The sequence below is a fragment of the Monomorium pharaonis genome, chromosome 1 (genome assembly GCF_013373865.1).
Source record: "Monomorium pharaonis isolate MP-MQ-018 chromosome 1, ASM1337386v2, whole genome shotgun sequence".
NCBI classification, from domain to species: Eukaryota; Metazoa; Arthropoda; class Insecta; order Hymenoptera; family Formicidae; genus Monomorium; species Monomorium pharaonis.
In genome coordinates, this window is record NC_050467.1 from 37,565,626 (window position 1) to 37,584,736 (window position 19,111).

The window sequence follows — 19,111 nt, forward strand, 5'->3', positions numbered from 1 at the left end:
TCGTTGTTCTACCCTGGCGGCCCTGTCTACCGTGAAAACGAATTAACATCCCGCCGTTTGTGACGAGCGAGAGATGCGAATCGACGGCCATCGGGATCTTGTTAATGGCCTTGTGTCACACTGGGACCTTTGTTTTCGACGGATTTTGTGTAGGTGATTTTGCATTCCGCTGCAAACCGTTCTATCGCTCCATCGCGACCCGCTAAATACTCGTTGCATTTGTATTTATATAATGACGTACGTATTTCATTAAAAGCCAATCAACTTTGTCAAAATAACTTAATGAAAAGGGATTTTTATTTTGATAACGATATTTTTTATAATATTAATCTACGTGTACATTCCTAACAGATATATTCTTTACACGTGAGACACGATGGTGATAGATGCGATTTTAATTACAATATAAATAATGCGTAAACGACGCGTAAAGAATTTGACAGATGGCAAAGGTATTTGCGTGTATCCCGCGGCGGTGAAGCTGCGTGAGATGAAATCGGTTATTATACCTCGAGCACGTGCCGGTGCGCGGACAAAGAGTAATGGAAGCCCATTATCGTAAAAATATAGTAGCTTCGCGGGACGACCGGAGAAATTATGGAAATAATTTACGGAATCGCGGGAAGTGCAGGGTACAACAATTCCCGGCTAAATGCCACCTTTCTGACAATCGATTTGTATGCGATGCATGAAAACACGCACGGCCTCGCACATAGCCAGGGCTATTTCACGGAATTTTTCACGTTATTGAAATATCAGAAGTTATTCCGCATGTTTGCCCGAATCAATGAAAACGTTTAATATTTTCGAAAGCAGGACCGGAATATGTCAAACGTATTTCTACCTGACCCCGAATAACGAATGTCATAATGGCATATTTATGAGAAAATTAGCAAAAACCCATTTGCAACATCCGGTTTACAGTTTAAACGGCATATAGGGTATACCGAGGTACATTGAAAAAAAAGAGTTATAGCTACCGAATATGGGGCGAGATAATTTAATATATTTGTTTGGTATAATCAAAAATAATTTTACTTTCCTAAATATAATATTTTAATAAGAATATAATCATATTTTATCACACTTGTCGTACAGTTTAAAAAATATACACAATTATTTTTCATTTTTTATTAACCAAATATTTAATTGACATTTTATTACACTCAACGACTATTACTGAATTTCTTTTTTCATTGTATTCGAGGTTGTTATCAAATTAGGAATAAAAAATAATTTTTTTTTATAAAAAAAGGGTAGATTCTAAAATTGCAAGATCTAAAATTGTGGAAAACGTTAAATGCAGGTAAACGAGTAATGTTTTATATGTACATGTATATTAGAGATTGTAGTTGACGTTTGAAGAGTAGTTTCTAGCGAGAGAATTGCTACAAGATAACAATAGACATTTCGCATACTAAAGGAACGACACGAACGCTTAAGTAACGAGTCAAGCAGGAATAGTAGACGCTTGTAAACAACTATCAAACTCTCTCTCGTCGTACGTCGAGTTTTCACACCCTGCCTCGTTTACATTCGTTTGTCGTCGACGCTGCGCGCATCCGTGCCGCTTGTCTTTCGCTTGTCTTTCGTTGCTTCACTTGATGATACCAACACACCGACGAAACTCTCCAATCCAGTTTTTCGCGAGAATAAACGGCAATCTCTATTCAGAAGTTTCGCAACACCGGGCAAAAATCACCGCCACTACGCGGTCAAATTTAATGCGTGCTATTGTCCACGAACTCTTAGCAAAATCCTTTTTTTTAAATAAAACTTGAAGAATTTGAAATATTTTTTGTTTTATTTAAGAAATTAAATAGTGAACAAACGTATATTCGAAAAGTTGGTAACAGTCTTCAAATCACTCTTTGATTCAAGATGAATCGTTCTCATATTTCACTTTGATCAATCACCAACGTTCTTCGAGTACATTTGTACGCGAAACATTGAAAGCCACAGGCTTTAATTCATTCCCTCTTGTGGAAGAGAGACCATAGGTATGCATTGAATTCTGCGGATTCTTCGTGAAATTGCTTGCTGTTTCCGGGCAGAACGCCGCCACGGCGGTCGCATAGAAATGGTCAGTTGGATCCGTCTGCTCCGCGCCGAAAAATTCTTATCGCAAATAATATTCGTCAATCGGAATGGAGGAACACCGACCTTGGAAGCGAAAAAGGGGATGAATGTGCGAGAAGAGAGATGGAATTTCGGCGAGTCATCATCGTCGATGGTCAGCCAACTCTCGTTCTTACTTTCGTCTTCCTTTTCCTCTATTGGCCGCTTATTTCCACCATTTTCCACTTCTTTTCTCTTCGTACGCCATCCCTTTTATTCGTGGAAATGGATATGTTTTCCATGGACGCCTCGCTCTCTTGTTCCACCCTTGGCCGGGCGAATGAGACGACCAGATATTACTATGCCGTCGCTGACCCGTGCAAACAATGACGCCGTGAAAAGTATCCCTACACAGTAAACAGGATGAAAAATATCTGGCCTGGTTTTTCGTCCGCTTCTGCTATCCCTGCCATAAGCTGATTGAACGCGCCGGAGAAACTCCGAGTTGGACATGCATGCAGCTTGTCGACGAAACGACGCGTCATCACGACAGAGTCTTTTTTTTTTGTCGGAATACTCTTGTGAAAATTACGATATACTTTGTCGATCAAAACCGCTAAATAGAGAGAGCGAGCGGGGATGTTTAAAAAAAATATTTTGCGTCAAACGGATTGTAAGGTAAATATTCAGTTATATGGAGGTAACATCTGCAATACGTATATTTATTTACAAGATGCTTGCTCCAGTTATGCGCTCAAACGAACGAATTTCATTTATGGGTATTAAATGTTCGCTTTGAGAACTCTTCTGTGATAGGAATACATGGTAATAATAAAAAAAAAGGAGAGAGAAATTGCTCGTGGCCATAAGCATATTATTATAATACAAATGTGAAATGTATTCCATCGTTTTCTCCCTCCCTACTCACCGCTATTACTCCATTTTTCATTGCAGAATCTACTTTTGATCGGAATTACCGATAGATAGGTAAATTTCTGCCGTTGTTTTCCCTCGTGGCACTCGTTGATCGATACCCATATTACATCCGCTGAGATACGTCGTCGGTCTCGTATATCCTCCCCCATTACTGTACTCGAGGACAGCGGTGATCTACGATCGCGGTGTGGACAAAGGGATCTGTTTCGCGACTTTCATAAAAGCCCCTTCGCACGCGCTAAATCCTTCACTTTTCCAATTGCAGCTGCGCACCCCACAGCTCGTCTCGCTCGATTAATTAGGCGCGGAGTAGGACCCCACGGAGACGTGTTTTGGAATTTTTTGCATAAATCCGCTTCAGGGAAGGACATGGGGAAGGTACTGACGGCTGATTCAGACCTCGTGTTACGGCAGAAAGAGAGAGGGGGGAAGAAACAGGGAGGGGGAGAGAGAGAGGGAGGCAGGAGGTCAAACGAGAGAGCTGCGAACGAACAGGGGTGGACAGCGTGAAACATTGTTTTAGGACTATAAATAATCGTTATTGCCGCGTTAATCATGGATAGTCGAGAGGCTCCATTATTCGTAGTGCTGCAGGGGCAACTCACGGTATGTTATTGCCCCCTTCAACCGTAGGGTCGGCATAGCGCCAACCCTTACGGTTTCGGTGCGGCTGGTATTGCTGCTCGGTTCTGAGCATGCCGCGAATTGCTGAGAACGAGCCGATCGAATCGCGCACGTCGGATGCTACCGGCGGCCTAGCCTAGAATCCCCTTTATTGATATCTACATACCCGATGAGTTTTCGAGGCGCCTATTGCCTCGAATGCTGCGCCTCGAGGATTCCCATCGGAACTCCTTGTGGTGGTGCGGGCGCAATTATTCCTACCCCGTGTTAACTTAACGCAGATCGCACAGATCCGACATAACAAGATTTATCATAAGGACCGTTTCAGTGCAAGCGTACTAATTTAGATAGGAGGAGAGAGAGAGAGAAAGAGAGAGAGTCGATGAAGTATGTACATTATTTCGAATCTATTACCTTCTATTATGAATGTGTTACAATTAATATTATAAATAAATGAAGAATTTCAACAATTTATATGGTTTCATTATATAATCATAATTCTTGTACATTTCGTACATATTAACAATTAAATATGTTCATCGCTATACATTCAGTCAAGCATTGGAATTGTGCTAATTGGATAAATAGTATATTAAATTTAATAACCGCAATTATAAATATTACAAATCAAATTATTCAAATTATTGAATTATGCGGTTTCGATCGTGAGAGAAGTATATATTAATACGAATGTATACATATAAATATTAATTTCGAAAAGAATCTTATTAATTGAAACATTGGTTTGCAACAGAGAGAGAGAGAGAGAGAGAGAGAGAGAGAGAGAGAGAGAGAGTCCGCTCGTCTCTCGAATTATAATATTCATTACTTTTGCATGTTGCTTTTAATAAATGGAGCAGAGCGCACGTAAATTCGGAAACCCAGTTATCGACATAGGTAATTTGTTAGTTTAATTTTAGTGAAATATTACGTAGCGCATAAGTTAGTTAAAACTGAAAGGGTTGGAAAACATGTTAAATATTAAAATTTCTAAATATAAGGTCAGAGTATTTCAAAATACGCAGGCTTAATTAAATTGGTTAAATATTATACTCTTCATTTATAAATCATTTATGATTTCGTCATCCTATTCGAACACGCGAAAAATACTGAAAATGACAAGAGTTATCGAATCACTTGGTAAACACATAAATCTAACATAGTTGAATGTCTCGTCTTTTTATTCTTCGTGCTGTCGTATCGCTATGCGTAGGTAAACTTCAGGCATATCGAGAGACAGGCAAACAGTCACATTCGAAATTCGATACGGTCCATCGTGTGGGGTTGATCGACGTTCTAATAAATCAAAGGGCAATGCCACGAGCGTCACGAGCATGCGGAGGAGTAGACAGCCGAGATTAACTTATCGAACCGAGAGTAAAGCCGGCTACTACGGATGACTTTCGGTCCGATCAGTCCGTCCAGGGTCAGATTAAGGTACGAACAATCGACCGAGGTCCCGGAATATCAGAATAACAATATCGTTCCTGCTTCACTAATTATTTCAGACTATATATTTTTATACGAAAAGAACAATTTTGTTGAAGTATTAAAGATTTATCTATATGTATACACACACTATTTATGTATTTATATACAGATCTAAAAATTTTATTTTGAATTATGAAAATAATTATAAAAAACTTAAGTATGATGAACAATGCTGCAAAAAGTTTTGACAACTTAGCGGTTAATTTGAGCGTTCTTAACGTAATTATTTTAATAATTTTACTAGATTATTTTCTTATATGCATCCAACTATATATTTAGCAAAACCGTTCTTCCCACGTCTTGTTAGTATTTCAAATTTAGTTCTTAATTAATGGAATACATCATTCAAAAGTTTTTGCGGAAATACATTAATATGCTCGAATACAAAAATTAAAATTCATTATCTAGAATAAAATTAACAATTTGAGCAATCAGAAAGATAAATATACGAGGACAATTTATTATACTCCTTTGGGTCGTACACGAATATTCGGCTATTCAAATCGAATCGTGCGGAATCGACTATTCCACGATTTCACCACAGTCTGCACACGCACAGGTTCGATTGTTTTAGGAACAGATCCTTCGTACGAACGTTAATTATGGAAAACCAGACACCGCACCGGTCGGTCTACCACCCCAGTAATCCTACGTCATCCGACGCCACCCACGATCGGACGTCGTGGCCATCGAGCGAGACGGAGAGAACGGGAGGATCGGTAGGTGGAAGGATGACCGATGCGACCTACTGGTTATCAGATTAGTTCAGTCCCACAGTCCGTACCGAATATCGTTAACTGCTCTCGTAATCTTGTTCCGGGACCCGGTGCCGTGCAACGTCGAGGAATTCACAGTCGAGACACTTCGTAAACTTCGCCAATGGAAATGCCGTGCAAACTGGCGATTGTTCTTTTTTTCTCCTGACGCATTGAGGTATTGAGAGATTCGACGACCATGCGATTCGTTGATTAATGAACGGCGCAACGACTGGCTTTGAAAATCGGTTTTTTTTTTTTTTTTTTGCGGACGGTCGTTTAGTCGGTTGTCGCTCGTCTCCATTCAGCTTGTATCGGAAAAGCAATGAAAGTCGGCGTGAGCGGCGACGATGTATCGGCGATTATAAAATCAAGGTGTCCCGAAGAACATCGTTTCATTTTAAAGCGCGGTCTCCCTCCACGCATCTTTCCTAAATTACTTTTCGTCTGCGAATCAATCACGTTCATTCTTAAGCGATAGTTTAATAGTGTCCACGCTCTTCTTGTCTCCACAAGCAGAGGAGGTTGATCGATGGGCCGATAATTGCGCTAATCTCGAAATGGAAATAGCGATACGTAGAAACACACACACACACACACACATACAGAGAGAGAAAGAGAGAGAGAGAGAGATAGGGAAAGAGTGCGTACATACTCGATCCCCTATAGTCATCGTCGCCGGGTATGCATCGCGGATAATACACGCCGGATAATATTACTACGTATGTAGCGGCGCATTATTACGCGTTATTACGCGTACCGCGGACGCCCGCGTACGCTCGCACACGCGAGGGGGCATCGATTTCTCGCCATTATTGTCGCTTCGGATCCCCGTAGATCGGGGCGCGTGCAGAGAGAAGCGCCCCGATAAATGCCGCGCCTACCTCTTCCGAGTCTCTCATGGGCACATCAGTAATTGCATTCTCGTAGGTGCACGTGTATATGCATGCTCGGGAAAATGTAAGAGCATACGCGCGTGAGCGAGATGTAAAAGCACCCCTAACAACGTCACGGAAATTCTCACGCGTGTATCCCTCATACATGACAGTGCAGCAATATCAATCCTATCTGCTGCAGTGATAAGTAACTGAGAAAAAAGATGTTAATTGGCTAAATTTTCCAACTGAATTAAATTTTGTGTATTCAAGTATTTATCTATTTCAATTAACTATATAAATACTTGAATCGAAATTTGTGCATTTAAATTTAATGCATAAATTATTGAACTGACAAAATTTTAATTTAATTAGAAAATTTTGTCAAACCAACAATATTTTCTCAGTGTATTTCGATACTGTTTTAACTTATTTTTAATATATACATATACACGAAGAGAATTTTCTCTTAAAATTTACCCTCAAAATCTGGTAATTGTGAGATAATGTGTGACCTCGACCTTTACTGTACTTTTTAGTAAATTTTACTAAAAGTATAGTAAATTTTACTAAAAAATGTAGTAAAATTTCTTGAGGTTACACATTATCCTGCAATTACCAGATTTTGAGGGTAAATTTTAAAAGAAAATTATCTCCGTGTATGTGTGTGTGAATATTATCTTTCACACACATCATGGTGAAGGAGATTTTCTACTTTCAAATATATTTTCTCTTTAATAGTTTAATAACAGTAGTTTCTCTTTCTTTTTCTCTTTTGCGATCGTTTGTTTTTATTCCCGCCGACTATTAAAAATAATATTAAAGCTCCGAAGATTGGCATCGTGCTCGATGAAAATCATCAATTACGCGCTTCACGTTCCCGTTATTTCGCAATCGCTAATTACTCGGGAAAACTTTCCCCGTTACTCGCCCCCGATTTTATCATAAATATTGTTACAGGTAATTTTGCTACGTAGTTGTTATCCCGTAGTCGTAGAAAAGAAACGGCTTTCAGAGTTTTGCAATTATTTCTTGCCTTACGGTTTCCAAACGAATGTTATAACCACAGCTAACTAGCTGCGATCGCGTGCAAACAATACGAGCAAAAATTGGATACAATTTGCACACACTTACGTTTGCATAGCTTTCTTCCATATGATAATTTTTTTAACGATATTAACTTCTTGTTTTCAACATTTCGTTCAAGCAAGTTGATCTCGTTTAGAAAATTTGTTCGAGTTTGATGAATATGCTAGTTACTCAACTTCGTTGAATGGGCATCTTGGGTAAAATTATCTCTGTACAATCTGGCAAATCTGCTAAATAGCTCCTTCGAGTCGACATTGCACAATCATAATAAATAAAATTAATCTTTACTAAACCGTTTTTCGTTATTTAATATTTAAGTCGTGAGGATTAGATACACATATATACGTGAACAGTTTTGAATCTTATAACATATTTTCGAAGATTTGAGAAGAAAACGTCTATATATACTACGAAAAATTTGTCGTAAAGTTTAATAAAATTTTAAAATGTTTTGTGAGCAGTGTGTGTGTGTGTGTGTGTGTGTGTGTATACAAAGATAAACTTTATTTTTTTATTGTTCCATATTTTTTAAGTAATACATGTAACAATTTTTTTAATGCAGTAGTTAGTTATGTAATTAATTAAGATTGACAAGACGAAAATAACGCATAACAATTGAATGATTTACTACATTAAATGATTTACTACATTGGATTCACTTTAAACGATCTATAATTTAGATTTTACAGTGAAATTCTATTTACAAAATTTATATGTCGTGAATCTTGATATATGCATGCATTTTAATTACATTGTAAATAAATCTTTATCGTAAATTTGGATGCAAATTACAGATCGGTTAAAATGAGTTTTAATAAAATACATTTATGTACATATTAACTAAGCTGAAACAAATTCTGTCGTCGATTAAGATTCAACGATATTTCCATTTCAAAATATTTTTTTAATTGAATCGAATTAATAGTTATCTTAAGCGATGCTGAGAAAGTCATAAAATAAGCGCAAGTTATAAGATAACAATACATTTATTTAAATACAAGGAATAGAATGCATTTGTCGTGATTTTATATTATAAAACATTAAAAGGTATTTTGCGGCAATAATGTTCTCTTGACGGAGCCATGGCTTTAATGTTTGTTATTACAGCATGTAACCATTGTTACAGAGTTTATTTACACAGGGTCGTACTGTGCTATCATTTATACGGTGCAACTCAAGCCGGCAAGTAGTTGCGCGGGCTGTTCCATATGTCGTATTATTCCTTGAAACGTGGTTACGACAAGTAAGAGATAGCTTACGACTATTACAGCAAGCAATTATTAGCACGCAGAATTAAGAATTCATAAACGTATCCAGATAATAACCTCTTATTAAAGTAGATACTTTATGCAATTTATTCATTTAAAGAGAACGGAACGATAGAAAACGCGAATTATAAATTATTATTTCACGATATTTATATAGGCAATAATTATCTTTTTAATAATCCTTAGATTTAAATATATTCCGCTTATTAAACTTTTGGTTTAAATATAATTTGTTCATGTTTTGCGATTGATAATGCATATTAATATACGAATCGTCAGATCAAATCGTTCGAATAAAGTTTTATATCGATCCTATATCGAGAATTAGTGTAAAATAATGGAGGATTAAAAAGAGATTTATTATAGTCATCCACGCGTTGAGACTCGAATTAACAGGTTCATTGTTTCGTTATTTTCACATTACTTATCGATTGTATTAAGTGGATATCAAATGCAATTTCAAACAAACAATTAATTAGCGCGCGCGACATAATAATTTGCGGATAATGAACGAATTATCAGAGCTTAATACTTTTGTACTAATTTTTTCATCGCATTTTGAAAAAATTTTGCCGCAACGTACAATAAATATGTTTAATAAACCGTGATTTTACAAGTGTTTTGTATTGTGTCATAGTGCAACGAAGAAATCTGGGAGGAAGCTTGGGAAGCATCGGACGATGGCTGAATGTGGTAAGTAAATTTTATATTTTATTTATGAGCTTCGCAAACATTTCATCAGAAATGTAATACACATTTTAATCTTCCTTTCTTGTGTGTAATATATATACATATATTTATATATTTACACATCCTTTAGACATTCTTTTTTTACTTATAAGCCAATATTCATATTTACATTGTCAATCATTAAATTATTAAACGAATAATATATATATGTGTAAGATTAGAACGAAATCTAATATAACATCTTATATTAAAAACATGGCATAAATTAACACGACTACCATCAAGCCACCCACACAGACATACTTTCCATTGACCATTTCCGGCAATACAAATTCGTTAAATCGTACGGAAAATTTTTGGTTACGCTGGCACGTTGGCACGTTGGCAATGCGCATTAATAAACCGACGGAAGGGAGCGAATCAGGGGTGGTTGACCAAAGGGTGGATGCAGACATTTCACCGGTATTGCGCTTTCCCTGCGAGAACGAAGCTTTTGTTTAATTGCGTCGACCGTCACGGTACGGCGGATTCGCGGGACGCTAATGCGAATTTTGCGAGGGGTTCTGAGATATAATATCGTAGGTGGACCCGGAGTTGTCATCCGTTAAAATGTATCTAACGTGGCAGACATTTTTCATTTTCATAATGCGCCCGCCGAATATAAAATACCATTCACACGAGGCTTACTGTTATAGTTGAATCGCAACGTTATGCTGCGTTTAGATTTTAATGTCATTGTATTTTACATATCAATGATTTACGCATAAAAAAATTATTATTGTGTCATAGTGCTGACGGTACGATGATCTTTCGTTGATTATCAAGCTTGTTAAGCGCAATGGCATCGATTCTCATATGAATGAGAACTTAAAGATTCATCACCTCCGTAATCATCTTCAATAATTCACCACCCCAACGGATTTGTTTATAACGTGGCAAGACGCGCGTGAAATCGCGGCCGTAAATTCTTGTTACCGCCGTATATGCTCTTGTACTCACCAGCAAGACTTTCAGCCCCCTCTTAATTTCACTCTGTAGAAGGACGCGGCCTTTCTGTATACTCTGTCTTTCTCTCTCTTTCTCTCTTTCACGATTGTATCATAATTCGCGAAAGGCGTAATTGTTAGCTCGGAGATGGGGAGGGAAAAATCGTGGGGTGTCTGCCACGAGGCAGAGGGAACGAGAGAAAGTCTTCACCCTCCGCTCGTATATTTCGCCAGTTAGGTATATTTCTGAATTTTTAATCTCGTGAAATTTCACGCCGTCATAAGAGACGCGTGCTAACGCCAAACTTGCACCCCGCTCCGCACCGAAGACCATTGTACGTTTATTAAACGCATAGCAAGCTCTCGCCCTCCTCCTCAACGAACTCTCGGAGATGTATGGGGCGATTCGTTCTTACCCCGTGCCATCGTGATTCTACCGAAACGTAAAAACCCGTAAAAGCTTCCCGGCGTGAGTTTGGCCGGGAGTTTATGGCGGCCTTCATCTTGGGGGATACTCTCGCTAAGATACTCCTATACGAGCATAAATATTCGTAATGCGAATTTTAAAGAGTTCATGAAGCAAACCGAGTGCATCGGGGCAGGAGATTGACTTGTAACAGAGGAACGTTCTTTAACGTGGTTTCGGTGTGTCCTATTTTGCATCCCCCTTCTTTTTAATTGCTATTATTTCACTGTCGCCATCACGCCGACGTCAACGTTGTAAATAACAAAAGAATTAATAACTACTTGCATTGCGTGGTTTTTTCGTACTTTACACTTGCGTACTGCAGAAAATAACTTCGTTTCAGAGGCACGGAAAATCGGTTACATCAAATGTGTCAACTGGTATCAAAGGGGACGAAATGGGAATATAAAAAATATGAGATGTTTGAAACCGTCGGAAATTCAAAACGCGCCCGGCAACAATCGCGACCGCAAGGGTGCTTGTCCGCTTCAGAAAAACCCCCGTTTCTATACGTAGATCGCGCACGTACGTCGTAAAAGCGTGTGACGGCTCGATATTTCGACCGGGGCCATTCTCGCGGCTTGTTCCTGTCGGCGATTGATTCCAATCAACGATGTCGGGACGCTTTGTTGGGAATGACGGACGACAGGGGCGAGGCGCGGCTCTTCGGTCCCTCCTCCCTCCCTCCCTCCCTCCCTCCTTCCCCCCCCACCCTTTATTGGTGCACCGTCGAGCCATTACTTGGTTCACTGTTAACGTTAAGTGCATCGCCTATAGGTACGCGGTGTCAGGACACTGAGGTAATAACGCCCTGCACTCGACCGTGCGCTGTAGGTATTCTGTGGCTGAGTGAGAACCGATTACCTCAAATTCTGCTTCCACGAGCGAGACCCGCTCTCCACGCTGTCGTAGCCACGAGGCTATCTCACATTTGCCATGGCTTCGCTTTGCAATCCGAGAATACGGATTTGTCTAGTCAACGCTCTCGCGTAACAGGGTCTACGTTACCATCTCCGCCTATTTTCTTAGGCGAAGAGATAACGGTAGATGTAAAATTACTTATTAAATTTAATGGAATTCTCTTTTTAAAATTGCTCATTATGCACGGCGACGTCTGATGAGCGCTTCTTGATCTTCGTAAAAGATTTGTCATCCATTTAGTCTCCTCTGCTTAAAACATCACCAATGGTTCGGAAACGTTCGCTGCAGATCTTCGTAAAAGGCTGCTGTAATCCGACAGTGATTCATAAGGCTATTCGCGTTAAGTGGGTCAGCGTCTCCTGAGTGAGAGATTAAAAAAAGAGATTAAGCACCAGCCATCCCTTTATATTCAGCAGTTACGTTAAAACGCCCGGAAGAATCGCCATTTAATGGAGCTTGCGCACGATCTACCGGATCCGCGCGAATTTCCCGAAGTAACGAAAGGAACTGCTGTCCAGTTGGATATTGAAGCTCCTGTTTTTATTACAACGTTCGCCGTCGTTACATATACGCGGCACGTCATATGGTCGCATCGTCATATTCCGTCTCCGCATTTCCGCAGGATTTTATTATACCGCTCGAGTTTTTTTGACTTTTAAATATCGCTCGATTTACGGGAAAGAAACACACGCGCTAGCGATATATCTTACCTCGCGCGGTATTAACAAAGCACGGAAATTGTGAAATATCTTGGCAGGATTGATGTTTCTAAGATGGTAACATTTTAATTATCCAATAAGAACAGCTAAAAATGGTAATACCAGAGGTTAATGATATCAATTTGCTACAGTATTAATTCGTTTTAAGATTCTCAACCCAGAAAAGAAGTTTAGATATTTCGAACATTGTTGCCTCAATTCGTATTTTCCCAATATAACCAACCGCAATTCCCGCACAGATCGAATTAAAATTTAATCATTTATCGACCATTGACGTTGCACAATCAATGACTGATGCGGCTCTCTATTATCACGTTTCATCTTATATTGTTATAATTTGAACAGATCTAGCATCGCTTTATTGGTTGGTTATGAACAATCTGATTCATGGGTACATTGCACTGAAATATTGTTATTAGATATGTAAAAAGATATGTAAAAAGTTAAAGATCCTTTTTATATTCTTACTTTATATTTTTTGCATATATTTTACTAAATGTATCGACAATAAAACTGTTCACCGATCGTTTTGCATAAGAAAACTAGCCTGACGAAGAAAAAAAGTGCAAATAACTCGATGCAAATGCGAGAAGAGAGTTTGGCTTAGGGCGTTTGATCGGAAAATGCCCTATCACGCAGCTTAGATCGCGAGATTGCGTTTAGTAAAGCGCTGCTACGGCGATTACAGCGGGTATAATCGAGACGGGCCGCGAAAATCCTCTATTATTGGATTTCGTTTAACTTTACGGATATCCCCATAAATATTTATCGATACACCTCTTGCACCTCCTCCGATGTGCCGCGTTGGGTCGCGTCTGTCCGTGGACTCGGAAATCCTCTCGAGGTATCCCCAAGGTTCGCCGAAACGAAAACGCAAACTCTTTTTTCGGAAGGTGCGCACTGAATTATCGCCGGATATTGAGGCCGGTTTGTCGCGGAAATACATTTCACATGCAGATCCCGCGGGTTCATGTCCTATTGGCTTTTCGATTATTACGTACAAAACTGACGCGAAATTTTCCTCTGTTACGATTTTCATCGGCTTTCGAAACTCTCAAATATTAAATCACATATTGCACCGAGCGCCAAACTTCAAAATCAATAATCGTGTATATCACATAGCTCCCATTGTGTGTCTATCGTGTTTTTGCTCTCCACTTGTTCCGACAATTATCGTTATCTGCGCGCTGGATTTTCGCGAGAATTCTCCCCTCGCAGCAGATTTCACGAGGTCTCGAGGAAAGTCCATTCTGAGTAATCGCGATAGGACTATAACGCGGCTCATCATTACTCGCTCATTTCTACTTGTTACTTGAGACAGCACATTGTCGGGCGAAGCCCGCGAAGCGTGTACGTGGTATTATAATGCACCTGATGCGGTATATGTACCGAGTTTACGAGCCCATAAACGAACGAACTTTAATATAAGAATGTTATAGTGTGGTTTTCATAAATTTTACAGAGTAACGCCGCACATCGCTGCACTTTACCACGATTTGATCGTGTCCGCGTATTTTATTCATACACATTTGCGATATGATTCTAATATTATCGGATAGTTTATCGATAGATGCATAAGATAATAGATTAGTTATTTATCGAGGATGTGTATATCAAGATATGATATTTAACGTAGACTAATACAAATTTTACTTTTAATAGAATACGATATAGATATGTAAACGTATCATCAATAAATATGCATAACGTAATGTAGTTTTGAATACCACTTAAGCGCGTTCGTCAATATCGTTTTTTTTTCCTCCCTCCCGTGACACTTGCAACTCGAAGTAGTCGTCCGGAATGCAAGATCAGTAATCGTAACTTTCTTTCGAGTGACATCGACGACGATCGCGATTCTGACGGAAGAAGAAATACTTGACGGTGACTTTTCCTCGCGAGAGAAACTTCTACGACCGGCAAGGAAATTACTTTCCACCGAGCTACGTATCCTGCTCCGGGGGTTTACGGTCTTGCAGCGGCGGGAGGCGAAACGAGGGCTTCGACGATTCAGCACATTTTCGGTCTTTCGTGTTTCGTTGAGGCGCGCGTGTCATCGCAGTACTCTCGAATGGAACGGAGAATAGGTTGATCCGCGCGGAGATTGCGTGAAATAAATTTTTTCCTTTTCTCGAGATTTTTATGCTCTTCTAAGTAGTACGAATTTCTAACATCGAACAATTTGCAAGTTTTGTTTCAACGAAAATTATTTGACAGTTACGAACTATGGAAAATGCAGGCCTTTTCACGAAATAAACTTTTAGGTTGTTGCATTGAAAGCAGCCAATACTACATAGAATATGTGCGGTGCCGATAATCGACAATAAAACGCGTCGTATTCTCTTCGGCATGCAATTGTACGTCAGCAGCCGCATTGTGGACTCGCAAATCCGCAACCGGATGCACGGACACGAGACAAAAGTTCTTGAACATGTTGCGAAACTATTGGACTTGTTAAATATCCTCTCGCGAAGCAGCACGCGGTAGATAAGTTTGTTAAATGAATTCCTTTTATTTCAGCACGGCTTTAGACAAAAGTGTTTTTTAAGCGTCTTTTATGCATAAATGCAGATATCCATTTTCTACGTTTAGTCACGGTACTAGTAAATTTATTAAGTTAAATGTTGGAGATAATTGTTGAACATTGTTGATGCGTGCATTTTGAGTCAAAGTCTGAATTAAATGGCCGAAAGCCATAATGCAACGCGTCGCTTCGAACGCTAAGTATTAATGCATTCGTTTCATCTCGGGTTTACAAACTTTCCGTACTCTCGTCCCTCTCGCACCGTATTTCCGGATTACGACAGCAGGTCCACGAGCCCGTACCGAACGAGCCCACCTAATTAAGGCATCCGTTCGACCCCATGGATTATTTAAATCAATGTCACGCTGCTGTGTCCTCGAGAGGCTCGTTAGAAATAGGGCCAATTACCATTAAGAGGTCGGCGCGGGACGAGGCGGTTCCCCAGCCTCGCGAAAGCGAAAGAGTCCGAAATTACGCGCTCGTGCCACTCCCCTTACCCTCGAGCAATAAACTCGAAAATCTTGCGCATTAAACCGCCCTTTCCGGGAGAAGGAGAAGGAGGGAGAAAGATTGCCGTCTCGTATTTACCGTACGTGTACAGGATATGACGTGCCTGCGCGATCTACACATGTGTGCGGGGTACTCCGCACTGAGCACCGACGACGGTTCTCCGCTTACGATGCCGGCACCCCGCAATATCTGGCGGAATTAGTTGTCGCCTGGGTTCCGGGGTTAAAGGGGCTGCCAGACAACTGGTTAAAAGGATTATCCCTGCTTACGTTACTCGGCCCAGGCTAATGCCCCACGCATTATTAAATCATTCTTGGAACCGTCGTGGAACAGCATCCGTTGCCGGATGCCGTGAGACACGAGTCCTCGTTCTCGCCCGTTACCGAATATTCTCGTTGGCGTTGCCTGGAGAGTAACCGTCGCGAAAACACGGAATTACCACTTAGAGGGCACTCCTCCAGAATTCCTCTCTAAGAGCTGTTCCGCGCCGTATCCCCTTGGTACTTGACCCCAAGTTCAAAGAAGTTACCTTTGCCCAAGAGTACTGGAGCACGGAAATTTTATTTCACAAGTATCGGCATTGTAAAGCTCCTTCAAGTATTTTTTTTTTTTTTTTTTTTTCAATCGTTTAATGTTTAAAACTCTTTAAAGAGCTTCCTCCGCTTTAAATCTGACCTAGACCTACTTAAATGGTACAAATTAATTTTACAAGATATTATTACCTACTTTTGAAGGAGGAAATCTGTGGTTTTCTTTCTTTTTGAAATGCTGATTTTGACAAATTGAATCATATGAACGGTTCTATGAAGAAGAAAGATACTTTTGAAGGAGAAAATCAAACATACAGAGGTAGAGGGATGGAAAAGTTTTCACTGCAACTATACATCTCCTGAATGAGCAATGAACTTTGTCCGCCAAATGGGACCGAAGAGCTTGCGATTACGCAAATCTACCATAATTCACACAAGCCCCCTCGCGCGCTGAGGTTACACGACTGCTTACCATACTGAAAGTTTCTTAATCCGCGGATTCGAACAGTACCAACTGCATCGTCGTGCCGCAGAAGAAATTCACTTTGAAGCGTGCAGCGTTCGGTAGTACAGCCCGTTGTTTCTTTCGCGTTTTGCTTCCCTTTTACCCCCCCTCCCTCTTTCGCCTCTCTTTCTCCTCCTGCGCCTTCTTTCTCCGACGAGCACTGGGCGAATGGCTTCCCATTTAAAGTTATGGATGCTGAAATCCTCCCGGAACTGTCCGCGTAGGTGGAGGGAACGACGAAGTCATTGTTCCGCAGGTCGGTCGTTCATTTGCCGGCGTTGCATGCCCTTGCAGCAGCAACAGCAGTATGGTGGGGTGGTAGGTGCACAGTTGCATTCGCGCCGTGCTCGCGTTGGTCTCATGTGCGATCCCTTTACGCTCCTCGAGTTTATGGGCGCAAGCCATCGTGTCCACGTTTGCTCCGGGCTTTACCGTCGGTAACTCCGTGCCCGCGCTATCGCACGGTGCCCGGGAGCTTACGAGCTCTCGCTCACCGGTTGTATCGCGCAGGAGAGACAGGGAGAGAAACGGCCGGAGCGGGCATGGAATGGAATAACGGGGCAGCAATCTCTCGAGGTTCGAGTCCCCGAGGAATGATTCGCGTCGTAATCACGGACTTCGTCTTAATGAAAATTTCGTGGCTTTTACGTGGCGGGTAGTACGAACGTTACGGGGAAAAGAAAAACGTGTATTCCGTACGCAAATAGACGTCAATATAAAAGTATAGTCTCCTATAAAGTACGCAACGCTGCTCTCGTTGGAACGCTCGCTCGCCTTCGATCGCCTCTCGACGATACGAGTTCGTAATAATTAACTTGCATTCGCATTTTACGTCGATTCCCATTGAATAAACATGGTTGATTAACGTTGCTGTTTTATTTGATAATCGCACGAGTAAGAAGAATACGAGGAATGAAGAATAAAATATTACACCGAAGAAAATTCTTGGAGACATGGAGATGTGCTCCGTAGAATTATAAAATGTGTAATTTATTTCTGGTCGCGCGTAGAAAGAATTTAATTCAGCGTTGCGTTTAGGAAAGTTCACGTTTTTTTGCTCTCGCGTAGCACATTGCATATTGCATCGAAGAGTTTCCACGCAAAGTAATTACTCTATCTCGCGAACGTTAGTAATTTTCATGACTAATGGTAATTTTAATTGCGAGAGATAGCTATTGGAAGTGCGAATGGAAGTAATAAATTGGATTGCGCGTTGTAATTAAGTGTCGATGATTACGACGATGTATCAATCAACAGGTGAATCCCGACCGACGTTTCAGCCAACTGCTATGACTATAGTTGTTCTAACGTGCCAGCAAATATAGATTACGACCTGAAACTTAACTTATCACGTTACTGTCGCCGTTAACGGCGCATCGACAATCACGTCGAGATACCAAACGTACGGTGGCACGTCAAGATTTTGGTGTACGTGTTTTTTGGAATTTATTGTGACGCGTTAACCCGCTGTTACGAAAATATCGTATTGAAAAACCACTCGTGCTCGCGAGAAAAACGCGGATATCCAAAATCGACTCCGGAAACGAGTGGAAACGCTAAGCGTTGTTTCGACCGCGCGCAACGCGCGATACACAGCGCGCATTGATCGGGGAAACCGCAGCGGAACGAAAAGCGCTCGGACAGCAGCAGACCACTCGGCTATCCCGCTGGGGAAAAATATATTTTTGCAACGGCTTAATCTGAAAATAATTCGACTTTATGGTGACATTTAGCCGCGTGGCGGCGGCAGCGGCGGCGGCCTCGAGGGAGCGCGAGCGCAACGCGCGTAGCTTCCGTCCCGTTTCCACGTACGCGGTTAATTGTTAGACACGTGTGTGCAAGTCCAATTAAACCATTATGTGAGGGACGCGAGAAGCGGGAGAGAGTAACAGAAATATAAAATCTCGGCAGAGTGCAATAATTTACTGACGTTTCCGCGTCGAGTTTCGCTCACCTCGGCGTTTTAACTGGTTTTTATAGTTTCTCGCGTTTCCCTCGTTACAGCCCCGGGGTTTTGCATTCGCCGCGACTGCCTTACCGGTTGTAACACGGTCGTTAAACACCAACGCAACCTCGGGGTTCGCGCAAAGGGGGAATGGGGGAGAAAGAGCCGGGACAAAAGAAATACGCAACCCTACCGCGTGACTCGCCTCGCGAAATTCGA